Source organism: Ursus arctos, unplaced genomic scaffold (genome assembly GCF_023065955.2).
Source record: "Ursus arctos isolate Adak ecotype North America unplaced genomic scaffold, UrsArc2.0 scaffold_12, whole genome shotgun sequence".
NCBI classification, from domain to species: Eukaryota; Metazoa; Chordata; class Mammalia; order Carnivora; family Ursidae; genus Ursus; species Ursus arctos.
Genome location: NW_026622786.1, coordinates 52722791 through 52735651, shown reverse-complemented (window position 1 = coordinate 52735651; position 12861 = coordinate 52722791). Strand labels below are relative to the sequence as shown.

Sequence of the window (12861 nt, the reverse complement as noted above, 5' to 3'; positions counted from 1 at the left end):
AATTTTGATACTTTAAAATATGGCACTAAAAATTAGTTATATTCATTACTGGAGTTTGGTTTTTTTTGCCCTCCTCAGTGGTTTTCCCGAAGGTTAGTGCCTCACCCGTCTGATCCTAGTTGCAGGCCAGTGTGTGGTGTTTGTTGTTAGTGTTGATTGCAGTGGCGGTAGTTTTGTAGAGGAAATGCATTTAAGAGCCTTATGGAAGGACCCCCCCCCCCCCAGATATTCTGTGAGGTTGTTTCAGAATGCCAGTCCAAATCTCCTAGTCAAGGTCAGTTTTAGGTTTTGAATGTCATGTTACAAACACTGCTGGAGCTCAAAACCTGGAGAATAAAAAATGCGTGCACTTAGCTTATGTCTAGAGGAATCTAGCCAAGCCAAACAGCACTGAAACATTGCATTTCCTTAATGGCCAGGATTGTGAAAGACAGCCACAGATGGTTGGCTGAGCCGTAGCTGGAACTACTGTTAGGTGGCGTGAGATGTTCTAAGTGGCAGAAGCCAGGAACCCATTGTGGGGTGGGAAGTGGTGTTTCTAGAAGTTAGATTAAGGTGATAGAATCTTTCTGTAATTCTGGTTCTGCTCTAATTTGCCTTTGGTTAGAGAGACCTGATTATAAACATGTTTTGGAAATCTGTTTCATAGTTACTGGCCAGTGAAAGGCAAAAAAAAAAAAAAAAAAAAAAAAAAAAAGTTGCAGGATCAATTTTTAAAGCTTTGTTCTTGACAGTTGAAGTGTTACACAAGGCAAGGCAGCTGTTAGGACATGATCCCTATTAAAGTGCCTGCCTGCTTGCTTGCTTTTCTGCTTCCTGCCTTCCTTCCTTCCTTCCTTCCTTCCTTCCATCCTTTTGCCTTTTTTCTTTTTGATACAGATTCATCCAGTGTTGCTTTCTACACAAAGAATTAGTTGCTCTTAACAGGTCACATAAACTGGATCTTGTTGATATTTTGCATAAAATATGTGGAGCTAGATAAGCTAATAATCACTGTAGCTTTGATTAGGTTTAAATTGGCTTTGCTCAGGTTTAAATTTGCCTGAAGATTTTATCACTTTGTTTTGAGATTGCAAAGAAGTAGAAACCAATGATATACTTGAGAAGTGGAATGAGTTTAAAACATCACTATTTTGTTGGCTGCTGCCGGACCTTGCTGCGGCGAAGACACTCTGCCGCGTGAGTTAAAAAAAAAAAAAAAAAAAAAAAAGACTAGGAAAATCCTTGTCTCAAAAGAATGTATGTCACCTTTGTACCAATTTTCAGAGAACAGCTGTGGCAGCTGCTTTGTTGTCCTCCTTTCATTTGGCAGGTGGAGAAAGTGGGAAAGTTTTAAAGTGAGTTCTAAAATTAGTGTGTCTGGTGGAGCATTCAGTTTCCTGCATATGCTGCTCTGAATGCCGTTGTGTAGCAGAAGAAGCTGTAGAGACTTGACAGTAAACTTAGGGGTTGAAACTGAGCGGCCAGTACATTGGTGGCCGTTTGATTTATGAGGCGAACGTCCTCCGATGTCTAGGAACTTAAACTTGGAATAGAGGCAACCGTGGGAGTCAGTCATCCTATGCTGACAGTGATCCTTGGTTGAACGGGCAGAGTTTAATGTTTCCTGTTGGGTAATTGACTGATGCAGGCTGGCAGGGTCTGAGGGTCCTTGGCTTTGCGCAGGATGGAAATCTAAAAGAGCCAAGAGGAAGTGAGAACAGAGTTTATCGAAGATAGAGAGGGCAGATACAGACAGAGCGTCTGGGAGACTCGGAAAGGAGAGTCGGTCTTATCTTTGGTAGGCTGGGGGTTTTATTGAGGACAGAGATCTGGGGTAGGTGCCCTCTCAGGCATGCAGGAACTGGTCTCCATAAGTCACTTATGCCCTGGAGCTAGGGGTCTTGGTGTCAAAGTGTCTGGAGTCAGTGGTCTTAGAGAACCTTCATGACAGCCCCTTCGATGTTATCTGTTGTGCTGGAAGATTCCAAAGAAATCATTAACTTCTTGACCTTTACAAAGAGGACATACATTATCAGTACCATAAGCCATGTGTGGGGAGCGGGTGCAGGGCCTAGCAAGAAGAGAAGCAGGAAAATGAGCAGATTTTTTCATGAGGTCCCTTCAGGTTCTGTGTCTCATTAGCAGCTCATATTGGGATTAGTTAGGGCCAGATGAAATGCAATGCTTTCTTCTCTTCCTCCTCACTGTTTCTTTTCTGCTTCTGGGCCAGCTTGCCCTGAGTTTTAAAGTGATTTGTCAACCACAAATCTTGGTTGTTGGTGTTGAGTCATGATGTGCGGCTTGAGAGTGACTGTGCACATGGGCCAGGCGTTCTCTCACTGTGGGGGTGATCAGTAACATCGGGGAGTAGTCTGTGGCGCTTGGCTGGTCCTCCAGCATTATCCATTGAATGGGAAAGACCTGGGCCCTCACCACCTACTTGGTGGGCACACAGCTGTACTCCACCATTTACAGTGCCCTGCATTCCCTAATTATCTCTTAGGTTTCATGCTTCTCTAGGGGCCTACATGTCTGCTTTTCAGTCTTGGAAGGGCCGCCCTTTTCTGCATTCCTTCGTCCCCTGTTGGGCACTACCTGTATTTTCCTCTCCCAAAGGACCCCTAATATGAGGTGGTTGTGTTGAAGTTTTGGGCATGATGATTGGAGTTGGGCACAAGCAACATGTTGACAGGCAAGGCGTGTTAGACGCCACCGTCCTGAAACCCGTCAGCCATGCTTCGCACACCCTCTGCTCTGCCTGCCCATCCCCTAGTTTACAGTTAATTTGTTACTTTCTTGCTCTTTTCCTTTCGGGAGAATTTGCTCTGTCTCTATCTATCTATCTATCTACCTATCTACCTATCTATCTACCTATCTATCTATCTCCCAGCTTTCAGTCCTCCAGTACCTGTTTCTTTCTTACCCAGAACAGTGTACCTCTTCATCAACTCCCAAAATCAATCCTAGTCCCACCTTTGTTGAGCTAAAAACTCATTAAATTGTTTTCCCTGAACAGAGAACCTGGAACAAAGCATGCTTTAAAACTTTAGTGTTATGTTTTTAAAAATCTGATTTAAGTTTTAGATAACGTTTCTTACTCCTCCTGTAGTAGCTCTAAGAAGGCGAGTAGTGTTACCAGGACTTTAGTTTCCCTTTGCCTGGGTCAGGCCCCCAAGAGTCAGGGTTTATTATTTTTTCTTGCTACATTTTATTTTGCTTTTTTTTTCCTCCTTTTTAAAAAAAAAATCCCATCTTTATGTATTTATTCAACTTAAAACTGTTGAAGGAATCCTTTGCTCCCTGAGGCTTAGTTGAAGTCATTCAGCTGAATAAGACCTGTTCTTGAGGTGTTCTCCTTCAGAAGGGGAGGGTAGATGGTTGAACAGAGGATTCTAGGGTGGGAGGGATTGGAATAGACCAGTTGCTTGAGGAAGTGGAAGTAGGCTTTGGAGGCGGGCATGGGAAGCTGTGCATTTATTGGACCTGGGTTGAGTGTGGGCTCTGATCCCACTTCCTGGGAAGCCAGCCCGCAAGTGGCTCAGTTACTTTGTAGCTCCATTTCTTCAGCTGCAAAGCAAGAATAATACTTGTACCGCCTCCGCGTATTTTAAGAATTAAACGAGATAATGCATATATGGGATTAGAATAAGGGTTGGTCCAATATTTAATTTTTTAAAAATGTGCCACTTAGGGGCCTGGGTGGCTCAGTCAGTTAAGCATCTGCCTTTGGCTCAGGTCATGATTGGGATGGAATCCTGTTCGGGCTCTCTGCTCAGCGGGGTGCCTGCTTCTCCCTCTCCCTCTCCCTGCCTCTCCCCCCTGCTTGTGCACTCTCTCTGTCAAATAAAATCTTAAAAAAAAAAAAATGTGCCCCATAATAGTGTTGACGTAAGTTTTGAGGCCCAAGATGGAACCGTTCTTGCCCAGTGTGCTATGTCAGCAAACTGAAACTTAGACAACTTTTGTGCCCCTTTGATGCTCCATGTGACCGGAAAAGCAGTGTATCCAGTAAGCCAGTCCCCAGAAAGGCCAGGCCAGCAGCTCTGGGCCTTCTCACCGGAAAGAAGGTTGACTCTGTGGCCCCACCCACTCAGATATTTTCCATGTTTTCTTGTCCTTTGTCCTTTATTCTATAAAACCTTCCTACCTTCTGCCTCATTTTGTGGATCTCTGAAAGGAGACTGTCCACTTCGCGTAGTGTTAAATAAAGTTTGTTTGTATAACCTAACTTGTCTTGATTATTTTTTTTAACAGTAGGAATTCATTTAAGCTTGCATTTGAGTATATACATACAAATACATAAAATGACACCCATCCGAAAATTTACAATATTCTCCTTTTTTGTGTACAGAACACTTTTGTGCACAAAGTACTTTTTTAGTTTCAAGAAAACAAAACAGTGATCCTGACAGCAGTTCGGCAGCCACTGTTCCGGCACTTCATAGGTGTTTAACGACTGATGCTTCTGGTATTATTTTCCTGTTACACTGTATTTATTCAGTCAGTCATTGGTTTTATTCAAATTCCAGTTAGCTAACATACAGTGGTTTCAGGTGTACAATATAGTGATTCAGCACTTCCATACACGTGCACTCCTTAATCCCCGTCACCTATTTCTCGCATCCTCTGCCTGCCTCCCCTCTGGCAACCATCAGTTTGTTCTCTGTAGTGAAGAGTCTGTTTCTCGGGTTGTCGCTCTTTTTTCCCTTTTGCTTGTTTGTTTTTTAAATTCCATATATGAGTGAAATCATACGGTGTTTGTTTTTCTCTGACTGACTTATTTCACTTAGCATAATACTAGCTCCATCCAAGTTGTTGTAAATGGCAAGATTTCATTCTTTTTTTATGGCTGAGTAACATTCCATTGTGTGTAGACCATTGTGTGTGTGTGTGTGTGTGTGTATAGACACCATATATTTTTTTTTATTTTAATACGATATGTTCTTTATCCCTTCATCCATTGCTGGACTCTTAGATTGTTTCCATATTTTGACTATCGTAGATAATGCTGCAATGAACGTGGGGGTGCAGATATCTTCTTAAGTGTTTCCATTTTCTTCGGATGAATACCCAGAAGCGACATTGCTGGATTATGTGGTAATTCTACTTTTATTGAGGCCCCTGCATGCTGTCTTCTGTAGCAGCTTCCCTCTGGTATTACCGGTGCTATTCGTCCTGCTGGGTGTCAAAGGATGATTGCCAGTCTGCCTGCTCAGTGGACCTTAGGACCCCTCCGGGAGCCCGGTCATAATAGAGTGTTAGCATCAGTTGTTCCCCCACTCCCCGTTCTCTTGGTAGGGCTGTCTGCTGTCAGCCTTAGGAGGCTGGTGAGCATGGCACATCTTTGGGATTTTGCAGTAGTTCTCCACCAGAGCATTGCCAGAAAGCTATGAGGTTGGGGGGGAGGTGGAGGATGGAGGGTGGGGGAGAGGGAAGGAGGGAAGAACCCTCACGGGCAGCAATAGCCACGCACCCTGTTGGAGCAGATGGCGCTGGAGGAAACGGCAGCTTCCCTTAGCTGATCTGCACAGAGAGGCCCCGACAAGGGGCCTGGCACGGGCAGATCCACACCCCGGGCCTTCTGCAAGATGAAGGAATTCCTTTGTATGTTGCTTTAAAAGTGAAATTCCTCCCTGTCCTCTGAATGCGCTAGTGATGGAGTTGTGGTAAGGTCCTAGGGGAGGCAGGGAAAACCTAGCGGGCTCCTGAGATTTGAAGTGCGGTCCCGCTCCGCGGGGCTGCGGGTGCCTGGTTTGCTGGCGCCCGAGGCCCACCTGCGGAACGTGAGCTTGACGAGGTGCTGAAACGCTGTGGGTCTAAAACTCATTTATGATTTTGGCAAACCTTTCAGATTACTTGCCTTTTCCCATTTGTTCCATTGCCCAGCTTCTGTTGCTTCCAGCCCAGTCTGCTTTGTCTGCTCTGCTGCTTATATCAGGCAGCATGTGGTACTGGGCCAGATGTTCATGGTATGTTTATAATGCATGTGTTCCCATTCGGGGCCAAAAAAATGCTCCTGACGTAGGACATCCAAAATTTTTTGGCTTCTAAGACTCCAATATCTTTTTCTTTCATGATCTATTTAAATTCTTAAAATGAGGTTACTGCACTGTTTCATTCTTTGAATCCGTATGGAGTGTCAAATAATAATTGATCGGCTGGTGTGGGCAGAAAGCTTAAGGATAAAGAATCTGCTGGATTTCCCTTGTACTTAGATATTGGATCACCTTCTCTCTCGGTAATGCGAGCCCCTCTCCTACCCAGAGTCATGGCTTTTGTCCATACGTATTTGTAATCTTGGCCATTATAGAAACACACCCCCTGGACCCAGGGTACAAAATTAGACTAAGGGAGTGTACATATGCAGCCGCCTGGTTAGAGAGAGAAGAGCAGAGAGGCCAAACAGAGCACTGGCCCTCATCTGCAGGAGGGCTTGCAGGCAAGGTGTGCCGGAGCACTGAGACGGTGCAGGCCTGCGGTCTGGTCGGGATCGCGCTCCTCATATCGGGAGTGGGTGTGAGGGCCCATACCGGGGCTGCCCCTCAAAGCAGGGAGATGCTCCTTAGTCTCAGAGGTCCGTCTCCTCAGCTCCCCTGGAATCTTGGTGATTGGAAGCACACTGGTGTGGTTCGACACATACTGGGGAAGCTGGTCCTCCTGCCCGCACACGGGGCCACAAAACCAGGTAAAGGAAATCGCACCTTCGTATCCAAGGTGGTAACTGTGTCTGGTGACAGATGTTCATTAGACATATTGTGGTCATGATTCTGTAATACCTACAGATACCAAGTTATTATGTTGTACTTCTGAAACTAATATGTTATATGTCAATTTTACCTCAGTAAAAAAAATCACATTAGAGATCTTTTCATTTCTAATCTCACAATTAGTGGTAGAGAGGTGCCCATTTGTACTTTACCTAAATTTGAGTTCAAATCTAGGTTAAAAGAAAGATCTTTTTACTAGTAACCTTCTTTTGACTTAGGGAATGATTGTTATATAGATCACAGATTCAAATAATTTTAGCTATAATTCGTTATGGTTAAAACACCAATAATAATTGTCCTTGCAATGAGCTAGACATTGTACCCTAAGATTAAATGACAGAGGGCAGGTTTTGAACATCTGTGCTCCATGTAAAGTCACTCAGAAGAGACATGTCATCTTGGTCCAAAGGAACAAAGTGCAAATAGGATGAAAGTCTTACTTTATAGTTTCAAAGTTTTCTATTATATTATATAAAATGGAGCTATCTTTTGTTACCTTCTTTAGAAATAGTTTACAATCCTTAATGTCTTGTGATTTATCAAGAAGCTTTTTAAATAAAACTTATCTTTGTCACACAGACGCCCAGAAGAAGATTCAGCTCAAAAAGAGGTAGCAGATTTTTGGAAGTGTAGCCTAGTATAACCTCTCACTTTGGGGGGATTTCCATGTACATACCTGTTAGTGTGAAAATAAGTTGTTTTTTTCATGTCAAACTTTCTGCCTCTTCTGTTAGCGAATATTTTGGAGTCTTAATCTCAGAAATCTGTAAGAGTTGACTCATACACATTTTGTGGGTGTTTAAGAATGTCAGATAGCTTTAGGAGGAGCAAACATTCACTTGTAGGGACAGATCCTTTCTTGTTGAGAGGTCAGGCTTGGGATCCAAGTGCAGCCTGTGGTAAGGATCTTTCTTCACCAGCTTGAAGAGACTGAAGCAATAGGTGTGAGAACCACTGACAAAAGGGATGAAATGTCCATTTATGCAGTTAAATCAGATAACAGTGTTTTGCTTAATTTAGTAATTTATTTTATGCAGTTATTCAGTGCCAAAGAATTAAGATAACATTTAAAGGAAACATTGCTGCCTGTAATTCTCACTTTGTGATTGAGAAGGTTTTTCTGAGTCTTAATGCCTTGAAGTCATGACTATGGTTGCTGGGATTGTTGTACAATATAATACATAACAAGATAAGGCAGGGGGTGTAGTGAGATGGAAGTTCATCTAGTAATCTGTAGACCTTGGAGACAGGAGGATGCAGAGTTTAAAGATAGGATAGTTTTTCATCTCAAGTAAAGCGGTACTTACTGATTGTTACAATGAGGTGGTCTCTAGCCTCAAAGGCTTACTGATCGGGTGTGGAGGATTTGTAAACAACCCCACTTAACCAGAAGAGTGAAATGTAGATAGAAGTAGCAACCACATCTGGTCGTGCAGACTGTGAGGTGCGTGGGGCGTGGAGCACGGACACACAATGTGACCGGTCTTAGAGCCTGAAAGTGGCCGTGCCAGGATTTGAACCTAGGCAGTCTGGCTCAGAAGTGTAAGCTCTTGACCATTACACGAGGTTCAGACGTTTCTTCATAGCTACCAATAACAAGTGTCAGAGAGTGATTAAAAACCATGTCTTTTTGTTGTGAAAGAAAAGAAAGCCTGGCTTTGAACAAGGCCAGTTGAAGGGTGGATACCGGACTTCTGAAATGAGTCATTTGAGTGAGGTGCCAAAATGCCTTTCTTCCATAATTTCTGCCTTTAAAGGAATTTGATATCTGTTAACAATGATTTTTTGTAAAGCTTATTGTTTTACCAAAAGATTCATCAAAGTGATATCGACGATAAACAGTTCATAGAATGAAGATTTTCTTCATTTTGTAACAACTTTAGTGCCAAAATGTTCTTATGAGTGGGTGGGTGGGTGGGTGGGGGGATAAAGAACTTGTAGTTTGCAGTCACAGAACTGCAGTTCCTTTCTGACCGTGCCTTTGGGTGTGTTGTGTTGTGTGTGTGTGTGTGTGTGTGTGTGTGGTCATTCTCAGTGACAGAAGGTTTGGAGACGGGATGATACTGGAAGTGGGCAGTGGAAATCAAGCTCTTTTACAGGGGCCTTTCACTCCGCATTTTCTAGCTTGAACAATGAGAAGGCATTTTGGGAATTTGCTGCTTTGTGGACATTTGTCCAGCTCTGTCTTCTGTATCCAGTTTGCCCTCACTTTATAGGCAATCAGAACAGAAAGAGGGTATGTAGGGTCTATGTGTTTCAAAGGATAGCTATCGTGTATCTGCCACTCAGCCTGAGGGATAAGAACACCCCCCATAGGCCCTTTATCCATTATTCCCAACTGCTCTCCTGCATCTTAAGGTTGTTATTCTCTTGCTTTACCATATATATTTTGCCATATATGCGTGTATCCCTCAGCAGTACTTTGAGGAATATACAAGTTTAATTTTGCGAGTCTTAGATTTTTGTAAAAATGGGCAGATTCTTTAGGCAAGAAAACATAAAATTAAACTTTATTTCTGGTTGTGCCGGTAAAAGATAGGACACCGTATATTCCTAGAGCTTGACTTTGTTTTGAAGTAAGCCAGTTTGCCAACTATCTGATGCCTGGCCAAGCCATCGGAAGCATACAAGAGAAACTTCTGATGGTCCATTGTTTCCCTGACATGTAGGGAAACGTGCTATAACATGGCCCAGAGTATAGTTGCCTCGTAAGTATTTTTGAGTGAATGGCGGACTTAGAATAGCAAGATCAGTGAACTTCACTTATGATAACTTCCATGTAGTTGTTTTTGATACCTCTTTGTGCAACTGAACTGAACGTGTAAGTCCTCACTAGAAAAGAGGTATTCCAGTGTAAATTCTTAATCTCGAGTGCGGATAGGTAGTTTAAGTATTTGTATCTAGATCTGATTGTTCGGTCATGAGTAGCTTCCTCTGTTCTAAGAGATTCAGTTAGCCCTGGCCCTCTGGGGGATGAATGGAGTCGGAAGGACGAGTCAGTCTTCAAGTGCATATTGAATGTCTGCTTTGAATCAGTGCGTCAGAGACAGTGGTATACCAGACAGACACGATCCCCTGTTGTATGGTGGGGAAGACTGGCATGAGAAATGAAATGCAAACCTGATGAGTGCTGCGGAGTGGGAGGACAGGAGATATATATATATGTATGATGAGGGGGGGTACCTAACCTTTTTTTGGGAAGTTGAAGAGGGAAGAGAGACCTGGGCTGGAGAGTAGAGATGGAGAGGGGTGGAGCACGTGGGTGAAGGGAGAAAAGCCACCAGGCTACAGAGGTGGGCACGGGCCAGGTCTTGGGAGGACTTAGAAGCCGCTGAATGGGCAGTAGCTAGAACCCCACTGATGCCTGTTGAGAAGGGATGCACCATGATCAGATGTGCAGGTTGGTCCGCTCTGGCTGCAGGGTGGAAAACGCTGGCATGAGGTCTTGGGATACGGGGGGAAAGTGCTCTTAGAAGGAAGCTACTGATTATTAAATCCTATCTTTTGATCAAAGCCTAGCCTTAAAGGGGAGGTAAGATCAGTTTGAGATTTATACCAGAGGCACAGTGACATTTTAGAATTTCAGTGGCCTAATTATGAGCCCTCTCTTTGCAGCTGTTTATTTTCCAAAGTTAAATACGGAGTCCTTTAACTTCTTCCTTCCCTCTCCAGATCCATCAGGAATTGCTAAGAACTGAGCACTCTGGCTGTTGCAGAATGGTTCCTTTCCCCCTCCCGCTGTGGACACTTGAGGGGATTTTTCTCCAGTATTTATTACTGTGGGAACCTGGTCGAGCTCCTGGAAGTAAATCTCACAGTATTGTGGGGCTCCCCCTATGCCTGGGTCCCCTGAAGTAATGACAGTTCAGCTTTTCCCGCCTGGCCCTGGTTCCTGGGGTGGTTTCCACTTGTGCGTCTCTGCTCAGGGAATGTGGGACTCCTGTATTTGCCTGTCTGTCCCTCTCTTCTGGGGGCAGTGCTTTGCCCTGTGTCCTCCCCTTTCCACATCGAGCCAAGAAGAGTGGTTTTTCAGTCTGGTCAACTTTTCTGCCTCTGAGGACAGAGTGGCTGTTTCCCAGTTGCTTACATGCACACCAGAGCTCACACTTTTTAAATAAAAAAGACTTGTCCATGACTCTGTTCCACTTCTCTCCTAATCCTAAGCTTCTTGAGGTTATTCTTAGGTCTGTATCTGTCGTGGCTCACATGGTGCCTGGTGTGTAGTAGATGCACAGATAATTTTGGTTGGTAGGTGGTGTGTTCCCGAGGAAGAGAATCTTGCTTGTGGTTCTGAGTGAGGGGCGTGACTGGGGCGGACGTGGGGTAACATGGGAGGTCTCTCATAGGATGCCGGCAGGCTCATTGCACAACTGATTGGATGTCTTTGCCACCAAACATGTGACATAGTTGTCCTTATGCTGGCACTTTCGAGGTTGGTTATTGGAAAAAGTATATGCTAAAGAGAGAGAAGACATAGTCAAATGAAATAAAAAAACCTTGTTTGTTTTTGCTTAAAGTATTAATAGTAATGGAGGTTTGGTCCCATACAACTTCCATCCAGGCTGGTGGTGGATTTTATTGGACTAAAGTTGATTATCTTGCAATTTTAATCCTTGCCTTTGTTAAAACAAATCTTTTTGTCTCCAGTGTCCAGAACTAGGGGAATCTGGTTGGCTTTCTGCAGTTCTGGACTAGTATTTTCAGGGATAACTTTTCAGTGGTCAGCGGTGAATTAGCTGGCAGATTCAGTGTTTGAACAGATTCATTAGTTTGTGACCAATCACCTATTTCTGTTTCATAATATATTTATATGGAAGTTTACTGGCAACATAAGAGGCTGTATAACTTAATTGTGGTAACTGTTGTTTAATTTTTCTACCCGACAGAGTTCGCACTCAATCCCAGTGTTCAGGCTCAAGGCTCTAAGCTCCTATCAGGTTGGTACGGGGCCTCCCACGTAGTAGACACTTAATCAGCATCAGCTGAATGAATGTATGGTGGATTCAGAGAGTATGTGAACTGCAAAACCAACCAGACCTCATGTTCTCCAGTTAACCCCCTCAGTGGACAGTGGGCCATTTTTCCTCCTCTTTCATGATAGTGATCTGTTTTCCCCATGTTGAATTTGCGTTTGGAGGTCATTCAGTTTCCGGAATGTTTAAGCTGGCTGTACTGAGTATTTAAGGGGTTAATGAATGGATCGCATACAATCTAAATATCCGTGTGTTCTTGTGGATTTTCTGAAGAAATGTCATTTGCCAAACTGGCTCTCTTAGTTATTTAGAAAAAAGATAATTTCTTTTTAACCAGTCTTAATTCATAATATGAGTCTAACATCCTCCCCATTGAGCAGCTGACAGTGTTTTGTCGTGTTTACTGCCCTGAATACAATAATCTGTGTCAGTCAATTAATACGAAAGTGGTAAACTTTAATGTGAAAGAAATGAGGCCAATAAAAATAACTTCTCTGTATCCTGGAAGCATTAATTTTAGAGAGATGGCCAGCTTAACAGGTAGTCTTAAGTTCTGTATTATCATAAACTTTTAAGCTTTGGTATTATCTTAAATACACAACTTACCAGTTGGCCTTAAATTCTGACGATTTGTATATTATCTGATATAGTTAGAAATTGAAAATATAGGGGCACCCGGGAGGCTCAGTCAGTTAAGCATCTGCCTTCTGCTCAGGTCCTGATCTCCAGCTCCTGGGAGTGAGCCCCGCATCAGGCTTCCCACGCAACAGAGAGTCTGCTTGTCCCGCTGCCTCTGGCCCTGCCCGTGCTGTCTCTCTTTCTCAATACAGAAATAAAAATCTTAAAAAAAAAAAAAAAGAAATTGAAAGTATGTATTTCTCAAGGTTACCAAGATTATCTTAATTTATATTTAGTAGTAATTGAATGAAACAGGTTAAGATGCGCAGAATTTGTATTGTTGTAAAATAGATGGAATATTGGTTTTTTTCTAATATATTTAACGTAGAAGATGATAATATATATCTGTACATATATACACATAATTTTGTAATATATATCATTTTGTAATCTAACACTTCGTCTTTTCCTTTTGAGGAAAGTTTTTCCAAATGTGGCCTTAATTATTCGTGTTCTGTTCA

General features: G+C 43.1%; 1 protein-coding gene across 11 annotated transcripts in view; it reads left to right on the top strand.

The window, feature by feature from the left end:
• The window catches only part of AK4 (adenylate kinase 4), a 67650-nt gene that overhangs the window by 16401 nt on the left and 38388 nt on the right, over positions 1 to 12861 (top strand). The window contains exon 1 of one of the 11 annotated variants that reach the window (XM_026497905.4): positions 4989 to 5079. The exons of 9 other annotated variants lie outside the window; for them this stretch is intronic. The gene's annotated coding sequence lies outside the window, so the exon portion shown is untranslated. Of the gene's footprint in view, positions 1 to 4988; positions 5080 to 11640; positions 11687 to 12861 lie in introns of those variants that run through there. One more of the 11 variants, XM_048220269.2, reaches the window with a different exon arrangement.